Source organism: Drosophila willistoni (assembly GCF_018902025.1).
Source record: "Drosophila willistoni isolate 14030-0811.24 chromosome 2R unlocalized genomic scaffold, UCI_dwil_1.1 Seg167, whole genome shotgun sequence".
NCBI lineage: Eukaryota > Metazoa > Arthropoda > Insecta > Diptera > Drosophilidae > Drosophila > Drosophila willistoni.
In genome coordinates this window covers 3,628,094-3,641,661 of record NW_025814050.1, presented here as the reverse complement: position 1 = coordinate 3,641,661, position 13,568 = coordinate 3,628,094, and the positions used below count along the sequence as shown (strand labels likewise).

The following is a 13,568-nucleotide window of genomic DNA, read 5'->3' as shown; positions in this document are numbered from 1 at the left end:
AGTTAGAGGACCTTTAAACGTTTGCACAATTTAAAGAAATAATCCTAAAACAACATAAAGAATTATTACATCCAGGAATTGAAAAAACGATTAATTTGTTTAAAGAAAAATATTATTTTCCCGATTTTCAAAACCTAATTCAAAACATTATTAATGAATGCTCAGTATGCAATATCGCAAAGACAGAAAATAGAAATACAAAACTAACTTTTGAAATAACACCAGAACTTTTTAATATCAGAGAAAAATACGTCATGGACTTTTACATGATTGACAATTTACAATTCCTTTCATGCATTGACGTTTACTCGAAATTTGCAACACTTGTGGAAGTAAAGTCTAGAGATTGGTTAGAAGCCAAGAGAGCAATTATGAAAGTATTCACTGAAATGGGCAAACCAATAGAAATAAAATCAGACAAAGATACAGCATTTCTGTGTATAGCACTAAAAAATTGGCTACAAGAAGAAAATGTAAAGTTAGAAATCACATCAAGTAAAAACGGCATCTCAGATGTAGAAAGATTCCATAAAACAGTAAATGAAAAACTCAGAATTATAAATAGTGAAAATGACATCGAAGATAAAATACTTAAATTTAAAAAAATTTTCTACGTATACAACCATAAGACGAGACATAAAACAACTAACCGAACACCAGCGGACATATTATCTATGCAGGATCCCCCGACTATAATACCCAAACAAAAAAAATACATCAAATAAACAATTTAAATGAAGATAGACACGACTTCGAAATCGACACTAGATTTAAACAAGCACCATTAGTAAAGTCAAAAACGACAAATCCATTCAAAAAGACAGGAGAAATAAATCAGTTAGACGAGAAACATTTTGAAGAAAGAAATAGAGGACAAAAAGTTACACACTACAAATCAAAATTCAAGAAGAAAAAGAAAGTTAATAAAAGCAAATACGACAATTAATTAATTACAGGTCAACAAACCAAGATGACTTTTTTATGCATCATGCTATTCTTAACATTAAAATCAACTTGCAGTCAATCCATTGACATAAACCCAGTAAAAGCACCAAACGGTTACTTAATATTTAAAACAGGAACCATGGACTTACCGAAAAACTTTGAATATCATTATTTAAAAATGAATTTAACTCTAATAGACATTACATATAATAATTTAATGCAACAAGCACAAGAATTTAAAAACCTAATCCATATTCAATACTTAACAGAAAAACTAAGTAGGGAAATTAATGGAATACACATTGTAAAACGTAATAAACGAGGACTAATTAACGGAATTGGTTCAATATACAAATATCTTTTTGGTACTCTTGATCAGGAAGATAAAGATGAATTAGAAGAAAAAATAAATAATCTTGAAAGCAATAGCGTACAAGCAAACGAACTAAATTACGTAATAGACACTGTTAATAAAGGTTTAGAAGTAATAAACAGCGCACATATGTAGGTAGATTTTGCAAAATTAGGCGGCCAAAAACATTTGTTCAATAAAATACACTTTAAATGGAAAAAATAATTAAATATTATTGTTTCCTATTAAAATACATTAACTTCCTATTAAAATACATTAATTTTCTATTAAAATACATTAATTTTTTTTAACCTAATACTAAAGCAGCAAGGTTTTCTATTGAATATGGGTTAACTTTAAATGAAACATTACAAAAGTTGGCTTTATCTATTAGATTATATTATTATTTTTAAATTCAGAGTTACATAATATTATTTAAAAAAAAACGAATATGTTTATTCTGCTTCTGAGTCCAAATCGTGATGCTCAGCACTATCATTTGGCTCAGCAGGAATGAGCATATTTATGGTTTCCCTTAAAAACACGTGTTCATGTTTTCAATGGAATTTTACGCAAGTCCCGTTAGATTTCCAGAAAAATACGGTTTGCCATCAAGGTTGTTATACAATTTGTGTACATTTCGGCAAAATATTGTGATTGATTGATATTTTGATTTTTAGGCTACGGCCACAACCACTGTGCACAGGGTCTCGAATTTTTTTTTTTATCGGCGCGCAAAAACTTTGAATAAGTATATTTCGTGAATAGGTGGCTATAGGTGGCCAACTATAACTATTTATAATTATTGAAACTATGCATAAATTATTAAATGAAGAAATATTACAGGGACGGACAGGGAAAGTAGTTATAAGCCCCTTTGAAATTTTTATTTTTAGAAAAATCTGTCTCAAAAGATGTGGTCTTTTATAACAATGCTAGTGTATGCAAAACATTCTTAAAATTGGTGAGTACTACATAACACATAAAGATACATATCTGGACTATTGATATCCATCACAATTACTTTGATAGTAACTTTGCAAAAATAAATATTGACTTTGGAAAAATGTATCACTGAAAAAGGCGAGAATTAAATATGAACACTGTGAATGATAATCGAAGTTTGACTACCTGTAATTCGGCGCGGGCGCTATTTTGAAAGGTGGGAATGATGAGGTTAGTTTCTCGGAAGTATCTCCTAACAATGTGCATCAATAGTTTGTTCTTAAAATGATTTTTTTTTTTTTGACTTTTGGCCGCCTACTTTTGCAAAATCTACCTATGTGCAGCGTCAGGGAAGAAAAAGAAAAATCAGTAAGATTAGAAGTTCTATTCTTTAATTTTGAGCATTTCACAGAATACATTGAAGACATAGAAATGGGCATGCAGCTCACTAGACTAGGAATTTTCAACCCAAAACTTCTAAAACATAATCACTTAAGTCATGTTAATTCCACCTGGCTTAAACCAAGTTCAAACGAGATATTTATCATTTCAAACATTCCTCAAGAAATAATAAAAACCCCTATCTTTGAGATACTTCCTTATCCAGACGAGAATAAAAATATTTTGACAGAAAATTCATACGATAAATACTATTTTAATAACAACACTTTGTTCAATAAAAAACACAACAAATAGAAACTAACGAATGTATAATAGGCATTTTAAATCAAATCCCAACCACTTGTAAATACACTAAGACATATAAAAATTTTCGAACTAATTACATTGAACCAAACATAATTGTAACATGGAATCTACCAAAAACTAAACTTAATCAAAATTGCGTAAACAACGAATTAATAATTGAAGGCAATAACATAATAAAAATTTACGATTGTACCTTACAACTAAACGAAATATCAATAATAAATTCATTGCTTGACTATAGCCAAAGCATTTATGTAACAAACAATATCACCAGGCTAGAACCTATTTCCTTTATCCAAACAAAAGAGATAATTAACGAACATACGAAATATTATACTGCATTTCAAACTATTACATTAACCACTTTTATACTTACTATTATAAGTTTGATTACATACTTAATCTATAAGTTTAAGGCAATGCCACAAAAATTAATAATTAAGCATTTTCGATCAAATAACAATCGTGGTCCCACAGACATAATCGAAACCCCAATTGTTGAAAAAATTGAGTCCCAAATTATAAACAAAATTGATACTCCAATATGTACAGCTGAGAAAAACCCCTCGCTATATCCCAATGTTTCCGCCTGAGGACAGGCTATTTTCTTTAGGATGGGGGAGTCATATATCCGACTCCAATACCCAATAACATATAAATATTTCGCCCCCTAAAATTCATATCGTTAAAGTAAACATCCGTTTTTATAAACAATTGTCCCCTTCAAAACCAAAGCGTATGAACGCTAATCCATAAAATTAACATAAACAATTAAACACTTGAAATAATAATTGTCCCCCTAACAACCAAAAGCGTGAGAACGCTAACTCAGCAATTAAAATCGGACCAATCAAATCATCGAAATATCAATCACGCCACCAAAGGGCTCCCAAATTTAGCTTATAAATATAACCATAAGACATTTTTGTAACCAGTTCTAAGTTTTCATTCAAATAATAAAGTACGTTGCTTTTAACTCACAAAAAATATCTTTTTTTTCCTTATTGGGAAAATTGGATATTTAATTATATACACTATATGTAGTTGCAAGTCGGCAACTACCAACAGCAGCAGAGCAACAAGATAGTTGCAAAGGAGAGGCCGCTGAAGAACATACGTTGCCAATAGAAGGAAGTCTGGTGCGATGACCGGCACCGGTACCGCCTGAGCCCATAGGCCCTGGACAACTGCAGCTGAGCGACGAAACAATAAAAAAAAAAACGGCGAACTCTACCCATTGGCGGACAAGCAGCAGCGAACAGGATCATCAGATAAGATATAAATTAAAATAGTCATAAGTACTTCATATTGTATTATTATCATTATATAATCCAAATATACGCATAAGTTAAAATGTTCACTAATAAGGCTGCAAAAGTGTTGGAGAAGCAGGCAGAGTTACATACCAGGTTAATGCAGTTAGAAGCACTAGATCCTACAAACATAACTAGCAAAGTTGTAGAGGAAGTAAAACAGATAAGGAATCAATGGATACCTAATTGATCCAAACTGCTCCAAATTTCGATCATGATTATTTCAGAAATAAAATACATGAAGAAGCATTAACGATAGTTGCCAAAATTATAGCAAAATTATAGAGGCAGAAAAACCACGCACTAGTAAGTCGGTGTGCGTTGAAGCGGAGGCAAACATGTCAGAGATAGTTGATGATAGCATAGGAGAGTCGCGCGGAAATGCGACCTCCAGTAATGAAAACCCTAAGGTTAACCAGGAGATATTTCTGGATAGAGTCCGACAGCTCCAGGAATATTTGGAGGTAGTAGAGTTGAAGTCAACAGGCAATGGGACATGGATATTATATATTAATAAAATTAACTATTTATGGGAGAAATTACAGGCATGTCAAGTGTTAACAAATGATGCAAAATTTAAGAATATTACGGATGATTTACAATTTGATGTCCGAAATTCATTGTCAATGCTAGAAACGAAAATGAACAATAGGGAAAATTGTAAGAGTGAGAATGTTACCGTGAGAGGCGAACTACCGGTGTTGCCAAAGATTCAGGTACCCACATTTGCTGGAGAGGCTAGAGAATCGGACCTGTTTGTGGAGTTATTTAGAGAATTTATTGAAAAAAGAGAAGATTTAAGTCTTGCTCTCAAGTTTAATTATTTAAAATCCGCGTTAAAAGGGGAAACAAGGAGCATGGTAGCTCATTTGTTCTCAGGTTCAGCTGACAACTATAGTGCCGCTTGGGAACTGTTAACCAAGCGGTATGAAAATAATCGGAGGGTATTTTCCGAACAATTAAGTCAGATCGTTGATTTACCGATGATCAACAATGAATCCGCAAAAAGTGTAAAAGGAGTGATTGACATAGTTAATGAGTCAATACACTTAATTAAAATGTCATGGAATACTTGGAGCAAAGATATTGCTCGTTAAGTGCCATGAGCAAAGAAGAGAAAAAACCGCTACAAACTGTTTTAAATTATGCGGAATTCGAAGCTAAATGTCCGATTTGCAAAATTGCTGGGCATAAAGCGTATAAGGGCTATAAGTTTAAGGGGGGTTTCTACCTTGTTGGGCCGAAAAGGCGCTTTTAAGTAAGAATTTTTTTTTTGAGATAAGTATAATAGATCAAGGAATGAAATTTTTTACAGTTGTTGAGAAAACTTTATTCTAAGTATTAAATTTTTTTTCGGCGATCCGTGAAAAGGGGGAGGTGGGGGCAATTTTCCAAAGGCATCCCCATTTCGTCCTTATGGAAGTCCTACCGTTCGCAAATGAAGTCTGAACCCGAAAATAAAAATTTTTACTTAATCTAGACATTTTTCCGCAGCGCTGGTAGTAGAATTGGGAAAAAAGGATCAAAAATAAAAAAGTTATGAGCTTTTTTAGAAAAAAAATTTTTTTTTGCCTATTTTTCGTTACTAATTAATTTTTTAATTTAACACTTTCCAATATTTTTGGCCAATTCTACTACCAGCGCTGAACAATATTCTAAAGAACATGTGTAAAAAATCTCATAGCGATTGGTTAATTTTTGTGCCCTGTAGGACTTCCATGAGATCCAAAAATGTAGTTTTGAAAAAAATACGTTTGAAAATTTGCGCTCCGGCACAGAGCGCTTAACACCACTCAACTTAACGGCCGACAACTTTCGTAATTTTACAGATTTCAATGAAATTTTTACACAGTATTCTTGAAACATTTACCTATCCAAAAAGGCAATAAAAAATAAAATCGAAATTTTTTATAACACAAGGTAGAAACCCCCCTTAAAGGATTGACACCTACGGAAAGGTATGAAACAGCCAAAAAAGTACAGCTTTGCACAAGATGCTTGAATCATTCAAGCAATCAAGTGTGCACTAATGAAATGGTCTGTTCATTGTGCAGTAAGGGACACCATACCTTACTCCATTTTGAAGAAAAACAGGAGAGTATTAATACTTGTGTAACGGCACAACCAACACTGTTGGCCACAGCTGTAATACAAGTAAAAAATGTAAATGGGGGATATAAGACTCTAAGAGCCCTTATTGATTATGGTTCACAGAGCACCATTTTGTCCGATGAGGCCGCTCGAATATTAAATTTACCTAAAATTGAACAAAATACAGAAATAAGTGGCGTGTCCTCAATAAAAGCCAAAAAATCAAAATATAAGGTAAAAATAGATGTAAAGACGCGAAATCCCTGGAAAAGACATCTTAAGGTAGAGGCAATTGTGTTACCAAAGTTAATGGAAGCTCTTCCATTAAAAATAGCAAACGTGGATATATGGCAAACTTACGTGCTAGGTGACCCTACCTTTAATAAACCGGGTAAGGTTGATTTAATAATGGGGGTAAGCGTATATAAGTTAAGACCAGATATGCTTCACCATCACAATCACACTCACACTACACCCATAGAGAACATTCAAGAGTTATCATAATGAGCACTGACGTAATGAGCATCGGCATGATCATAGAAGGCACCGCCAAGAATGTCACCCGATAACCCTGCAACACACAAAGTCTTCCAGTAAAAAAGTTAGATTTCAAATGTGTACTCAATATTAAATAAATTCAAATAAAACTTTATTTTTTTATGCGACTAACTAAGATTGTGTTTAATTGGCGCCCGAGCAGGGACCCCGCGTTTAAAAGTTGATCAAGTGAAGTAAACGGCAATTGTGATAAGTGTTAATCAAAGTAAACGCAAATAAATACGCCTTTAGAACGATAACCGAAATATACGCAGTGCCAACAAAACTTCGCTGAGGTCAGACGGGGTTATAACAAAACTGATCGCTGCATTCCTCTAGTATCCGTTCGGAGGAAAAATTGGTAAAACAAGTGTCTGGATTCGGAGCGTTAGTACCTCAACGTGGGAAAAGCGAGTACCCCTACCAACCAACCAATACAAGCACCGAAATGAAAATTATTCTAATGTAAGTTAAGTTAAAAGTTAAGAAAAACTAAAACGAAGAAAAGAAAGAAATAATATTTAAGAGAAAAATCAAAACCAGAAACGAATTAGCATCATAAGAAACGGAAAAACTAACTAACATTTATAATAATTACCTCTACTAACAAATTTTTTTTTTTTAACCAAAAGCCATTTCCATTCAAAATTTTTTTCTAAACGGTATTGCGTTTTTCTTGTCTTTCGAATAATTATTCGACGCGTAGTGCAAGCGTTTGTTTTTTTTGAAGTGAATTAATCTCTTTTGAAATCGAAAATGCCTGAAAACGACAGTTGGGTAAAAGCCGCAGTCCTTCAGCCAGGAGGTCGCCCTACGACAGAGTCGCAGAGTGCGTCAACCTCAGCTGCCGCGAACAGAAATATAGAGGCTATATCCATACAAGGTTTAGATGCAGCCATTGATAGTCTTTTAGCAGCAAGAATGGGGTCTTATATCGAACAAATGAAGCTGGCCCAGCCAGTAACCTCAGAATGCAGAGACTTAACTCTAAATTTACAAGATAATTGGAATGAGGTAGATAAAGTTCCAGACTTAGTGAAAGGTCTAAAAGAATTCTCTGGTAATCCAGCAGAATTTACAACTTGGTTCGCTTCAACCTCGCGTGTAATGGATGCCTTTGCTCCTTTGCAAGGAACGCCAAAATACTTCGCGATTTTACTAACGGTTAGAGATAAAATTACAGGACATGCGAACATAGTACTAAAGGTGAATGACACCGCGTTACATTGGGAGGCAATCTCGAAATGCCTTCTAGAGGAATATTCAGACAGACGAGACTTGGGAACACTAGAATATCAATTATTTTCTATGAGTCAGAGGAATAGCACAATCCACGAGTTTTACCTTGCAGTGAACCATCAGATGTCCTTAATTATCAGCCAAATGAAAAACATGGGACACGGTCCTGAGGTCATGGCAATCTTGTCAAAACAGATAAGGGACAGAGCCCTAGATACCTTCATTAGGGGCCTGAACGGTGATCTATCGGATAGAATAAGTCTAGCGCAACCACTTAACTTGAAACATGCGTTGCAGATGATAGAAGACTTAACCAATAAGCACACTAAAAACTCGATCGGCTTAGGTTATCAGCACCCTCGTCCAAACCTAACACACAAAATAGGACAATACACCAGAATTAACGTCCCCCCACAGTGGTCATACCCTCCGGTACTTCCCCCTAAACCATACAACAATATGAACTGGTACAACCCCAGGCAGACTCAAAATACTTTCGCACCTCAAACCAATTTCCCACAGAATCATGGTATTCACCAAAATATCCCCTTCCGTAACAGTAACCAAACCTTCTTTAACGCACCACCTAGACCTCTCGCCCCAAAGCCTCAACCCAAGCCTACACCTATGGAAGTGGACGGTTCTATAATGACTAAAAACGTGAACTACATGAATAGACCAAACATAAATCCTACACAACCAGTTTTATTAAAGAGAGTAAATCCGTTTAATACGAATCTCCCAAACAAAGTCCAAAGACAGTTCCACATCGGAGCCGAGGTACAGGACGGGCAATACAGTGCCCCACCACCAGAAGACTTTCAAGTCAATGTAACCGAAGCTCAGTTGTCCGGATACCAAGAACAGGAAGACTATTTTCAAACAGTCCCATACTCACAATTTTCGGAGTATGAACAACAACAAGAATACCCCACCACTCAAGGTGGTATGTCCGAATTAAGTCCGCAAGATAGAGAAACAACACAACCTTCAGTACAGGATCCTTACCCACAAATTGAGGATACGGTTAATTTTTTAGGATGAAGTGTTCCTCTTTGCCGTACTTTGTAGTCCGGGACAAAGACGGAACAGCATACAATTTCTTAATAGATACCGGTTCAAATAAAAACTATATCCAACCCGAGATAGCCAAGAACATAAAGCCAAATGAGCGTAAATACTGTAAGTGGACGCATCCTGATTACGGAGCATGTCCACCTGGGTCTCTTTAACGAACCTAACAAACCTATAATTTTTTTTCTACTCCCAAATTTAAAATCGTTTCATGGAATTCTAGGCAATGACACACTAAAAGAATTAAATGCCATTATAGATGTAGGAAAAGATTTGTTACAAGTCAACAACTCTCATGTTGTTAAAGTGAGACAGATGCGAGCTCAGCAGGTCCACACGATCAACTCAGATCAATTATCGGGTCATCAAAAAATAAAGCTAGAAGCACTCCAAGAGGAATACAAATCGTTATTTGCAAGTCCGGACATGAGGTTGACTTATGCTACCAATGTCCAAGGTGAAATTCGAACATCGTCAGACACTCCAGTCTACTCAAAACACTACCCGTACCCAGCCTCCTTGAAGGAAGTAGTCGAAGAGCAAATCCAAGAACTATTAAAAGATGGTATAATACGACCCTCACGGTCGCCCTATGGCTCTCCTGTATGGATCGTCCCAAAAAAAAGCGACAGTTCGGGAAAAAAGAAATACAGGATGGTCATCGACTACAGAAAATTAAATTCAGTCACCATCTCGGATAAATACCCTATCCCAGAAGTTGGAGAAATGATTGCTCAATTGGGCAACAACAAATACTTCTCCGTCCTTGACTTAAAGAGTGGATTTCATCAGATCCCTTTAAAGGAATCCGACATAGAAAAATCAGCATTTTTTATAAACGGAGGAAAATATGAATTCACCAGACTCCCTTTCGGGTTAAAAAATTCCCCAGCTATATTCCAAAAGTATTCTCTACCTTAGCAGAAGCAAACATGAAAGTGCAAGTCGACAAGTGTAAATTTTTAAAACATAGCGTTGATTTCCTAGGAGTAGTAATATCGAGCGAAGGCGTTAAAACCAACCCAGAAAAGGTACAAGCTATAAAAAATTTCCCTACACCAAGAAACTTGAAGCAACTGAGATCCTTCTTGGGCTTAGCTAGTTATTTTAGGCGGTTTATTAAGGATTTCGCGAAGCTAGCAAGACCCCTCACAAATCTACTGCGTGGCGAACACGGGAGAACGAAAAAGAATGTCTCCAACAAAATCGAAATTCGTTTTGGCAAGGAAGAATTGGACTCTTTTGGAAAGGTTAAGAATGCACTAGTTTCACAGGATGTATTACTAGCATACCCCGATTTCAGTAAAGAATTTCATCTGACCACGGATGCCTCAAATATAGCGATAGGTGCCTCACTAGAACAAAATGGCAGACCGATCACATTCATATCCAGAGCATTGTCTAAGACAGAGGAAAATTACGCTACGAATGAAAGAGAAATGCTAGCCATAGTATGGGCCTTAGAAAAATTGAGAATGTACCTTTATGGGAAATCGAAAGTGACCATTTATACAGACCATCAACCGCTTACCTATGCGCTTAGTCCTAAAAACAACAACACGAAGCTAAAAAAATGGAAGAGTTACCTAGAAGAATACAACTACGAGTTGAAGTATAAACCGGGTAGCTCAAATGTAGTAGCAGACGCACTTTCGAGAAATCCTACCAGCATAAATGCCAGTAGTACGTCAGCAGCTACTATGCATAGTGATGAAAGCTCAGGGCACGAACTAGTACCGACTATGGACATTCCTATCAATGTATTTAAAAATCAGTTAATACTTCTAACAGGCGAAAACGAAAACACGACATTAGAGTTACCATTTCCCACCTATCACAGACACACGGTAGTTCGAAGAAACTATTCGGAAAGTGATCTCGTAGAAATCCTAAAAGCAAAATTAGATCCTAGGATAGTGAATGGTATTTTCACTTCAGAAAGTATCATGGGAAAAATTCAGCTGATATTTCCAGAACATTTTAGGAATTATAAAGCTAGGTTTACGCAGATCCAAACTACGGATGTCCACGAGAATAGTGAGCAGCAGGAAATCATAACCAAAGAACATACTAGAGCCCATAGAAACGCAATAGAAAACAAAAAACAGATTTTATCTAAAGTTTTTTTTCCAGGAATGAGGAAAAAAGTAGAAACAATAGTAAAAGCATGCCAAACTTGCAAACTTTCTAAATACCAAAGACACCCCCCAAATCAAGAGATTCAATCAACACCCATACCATGTTATCCAGGAGAAATAATCCACATAGACCTTTACTCGACTCAAAACAAAATCATCTTAACGGCAATAGACAAATTTTCAAAATACGCACAAATAAAGTTAGTGAATTCAAAAGCAGCGGAACATTTAAAGGTACCACTACGGGAGTTATTGGTAGCCTTTGGCGCGACAAAAACAGTAGTAATGGACAATGAAAAATCGTTAAATTCCGCTTCGATAAAATTCCTTTTGAACGATCAACTGGGTATAAATGTACACACAACACCACCGTATACTTCGTCTAGCAATGGTCAGGTAGAAAGATTCCATTCCACATTCACGGAATTAATGAGATGCCTAAAGATTGAGCATCCGGAATTAGAATTTGAAGACCTAATATTCAGAGCAGTAGATGAATACAATAGGACTATTCACAGTACAACTAACAAAAAACCGATAGAAACTTTTTTGCTTTAGAATTGAAACACTCTCCAGAAAAGCTAGCATTGGAAAGAGAAAAAACCTCAAAGAGAATTTCAGACAAACAACTTGCAGATTTACAATACCATAACCAAAACAAAGAGCCCATAAAAATTTATGACCCACGAGAAATAATTTACGTCAAAATCAATAAGAGATTGGGTTCTAAATTAACATCAAGATATAAAAAAGAAATAGTAGCTGAAGATTTGAATACAAAAGTTAAAACATTGTCAGGCAGGATAGTACATAAGAACCAGTTGAAATACTGACCAATATCCATCTTCGACAGGTTAATATTGATACCTGTCTGTTGGGGACATACGACTATCTTGGATTACTCAAAATCGAGAGTAGTAATGCTGGAAACTGGGATGGCAGCGAGGCAGAATGGAACGTTCAAAATTATACACGTTGTAGAAGTAGAAATGTATCAACAGGCATTGTAGGTGTTAAAAGAGGTCGTACGAAATTCAACGAAAACAAACCCGTATTACCCTTTCCTTATTTACGAAATAACCCGAATTGAAAATGAGATCAAAAGATTAAAGCCTATAAAGTTCAGAGTTAAACGCTCTCTTGACATACTTGGAACAGCGTGGAAGTGGCTCGCGGGTACCCCAGATCACCAGGATCACAAAATTGTAATCGACAAAATCAATGAACAGCTCAAAAATAATAACAAACAAGTAGTAATCAATAAACTAGTAGAAAATAAGATAAACGATTTAATTAAGATAACTAACACCTTATTACATAAAAGCAAACCAGAAACAGATGAAAAAGTAAAAGAAATAGAAGTAACAAAATTCAAACTGAGTCTCTTAAGAGAAGAAATCACAAATATCATTTATGCAATAGATTGGGCTAAAGCCAACACAATAAATTCCTTGATCTTATCACCAGCAGAAATAAATATTATCGAAACATATGCTGAGGAAAGCCTAACGTTTGTAAATATCGAAGAGCTTATAGAATTTGCTGAAGTAAGTGTCGCTTCAGATGGCAGAGCTCTTCTTTATATTGTCAGCATACCTAGGGTGATTAAAGAACAATGTAAAAAAATCATGGCATTACCCATAAAATATGGAAAAACAATCGAAAAAATAGATTATAATCACATATTGAAATGTAATAAACAATACTTTGGTTTAGCTAATAAGAATAAATGTAAAAATCAAAACAACAAAATATTATGTAAACTGGAAGATTTGATTGACTTAAAAAATAGCAAATGCATAGGAGCGTATTTTCACAGGAAAAAACCAACTTGCCCAACAACTAACAATCAGCATGTGAAATCACACTCGGAGGTAGCTCCTGGCACGATCTTGCTAAACCAATTCAAGGGTATCATCAACGTCGATGGAGAAAACCTTACTTTGGACGGAACTTTTATAATACAATCGCAGAATACCACGATCAACATTGATGATTCGTGGTACATCATGAAGACAAAGCGTGAAGTAGAAGTCCAACCTCCATTACTTCAACTATTATCGGACAAACAGCACCAAGGCGAAACCCTATCTCTGGAGATGATCAAAGAACTGCACTTGAATAACACGAACAGCCTGAAAAAAATCCAGACCGACAATGTCATAATTTCATCATCCTATTGGATCGTCATAGCAATTTTAGCGATCGCAGCAATCATATACTGGG

General features: G+C 35.4%; 1 long non-coding RNA gene across 1 annotated transcript; it reads left to right on the top strand.

Annotated features, from left to right (window-relative positions):
• The first annotated feature begins 7,022 nt into the window (after positions 1-7,022).
• Positions 7,023-13,052, top strand: LOC124460298. The gene is made up of 3 exons (XR_006954228.1): positions 7,023-7,085; positions 7,144-7,356; positions 12,196-13,052. It is a non-coding gene; the product is annotated as an uncharacterized LOC124460298 (long non-coding RNA).
• Positions 13,053-13,568: the final 516 nt, after the last annotated feature.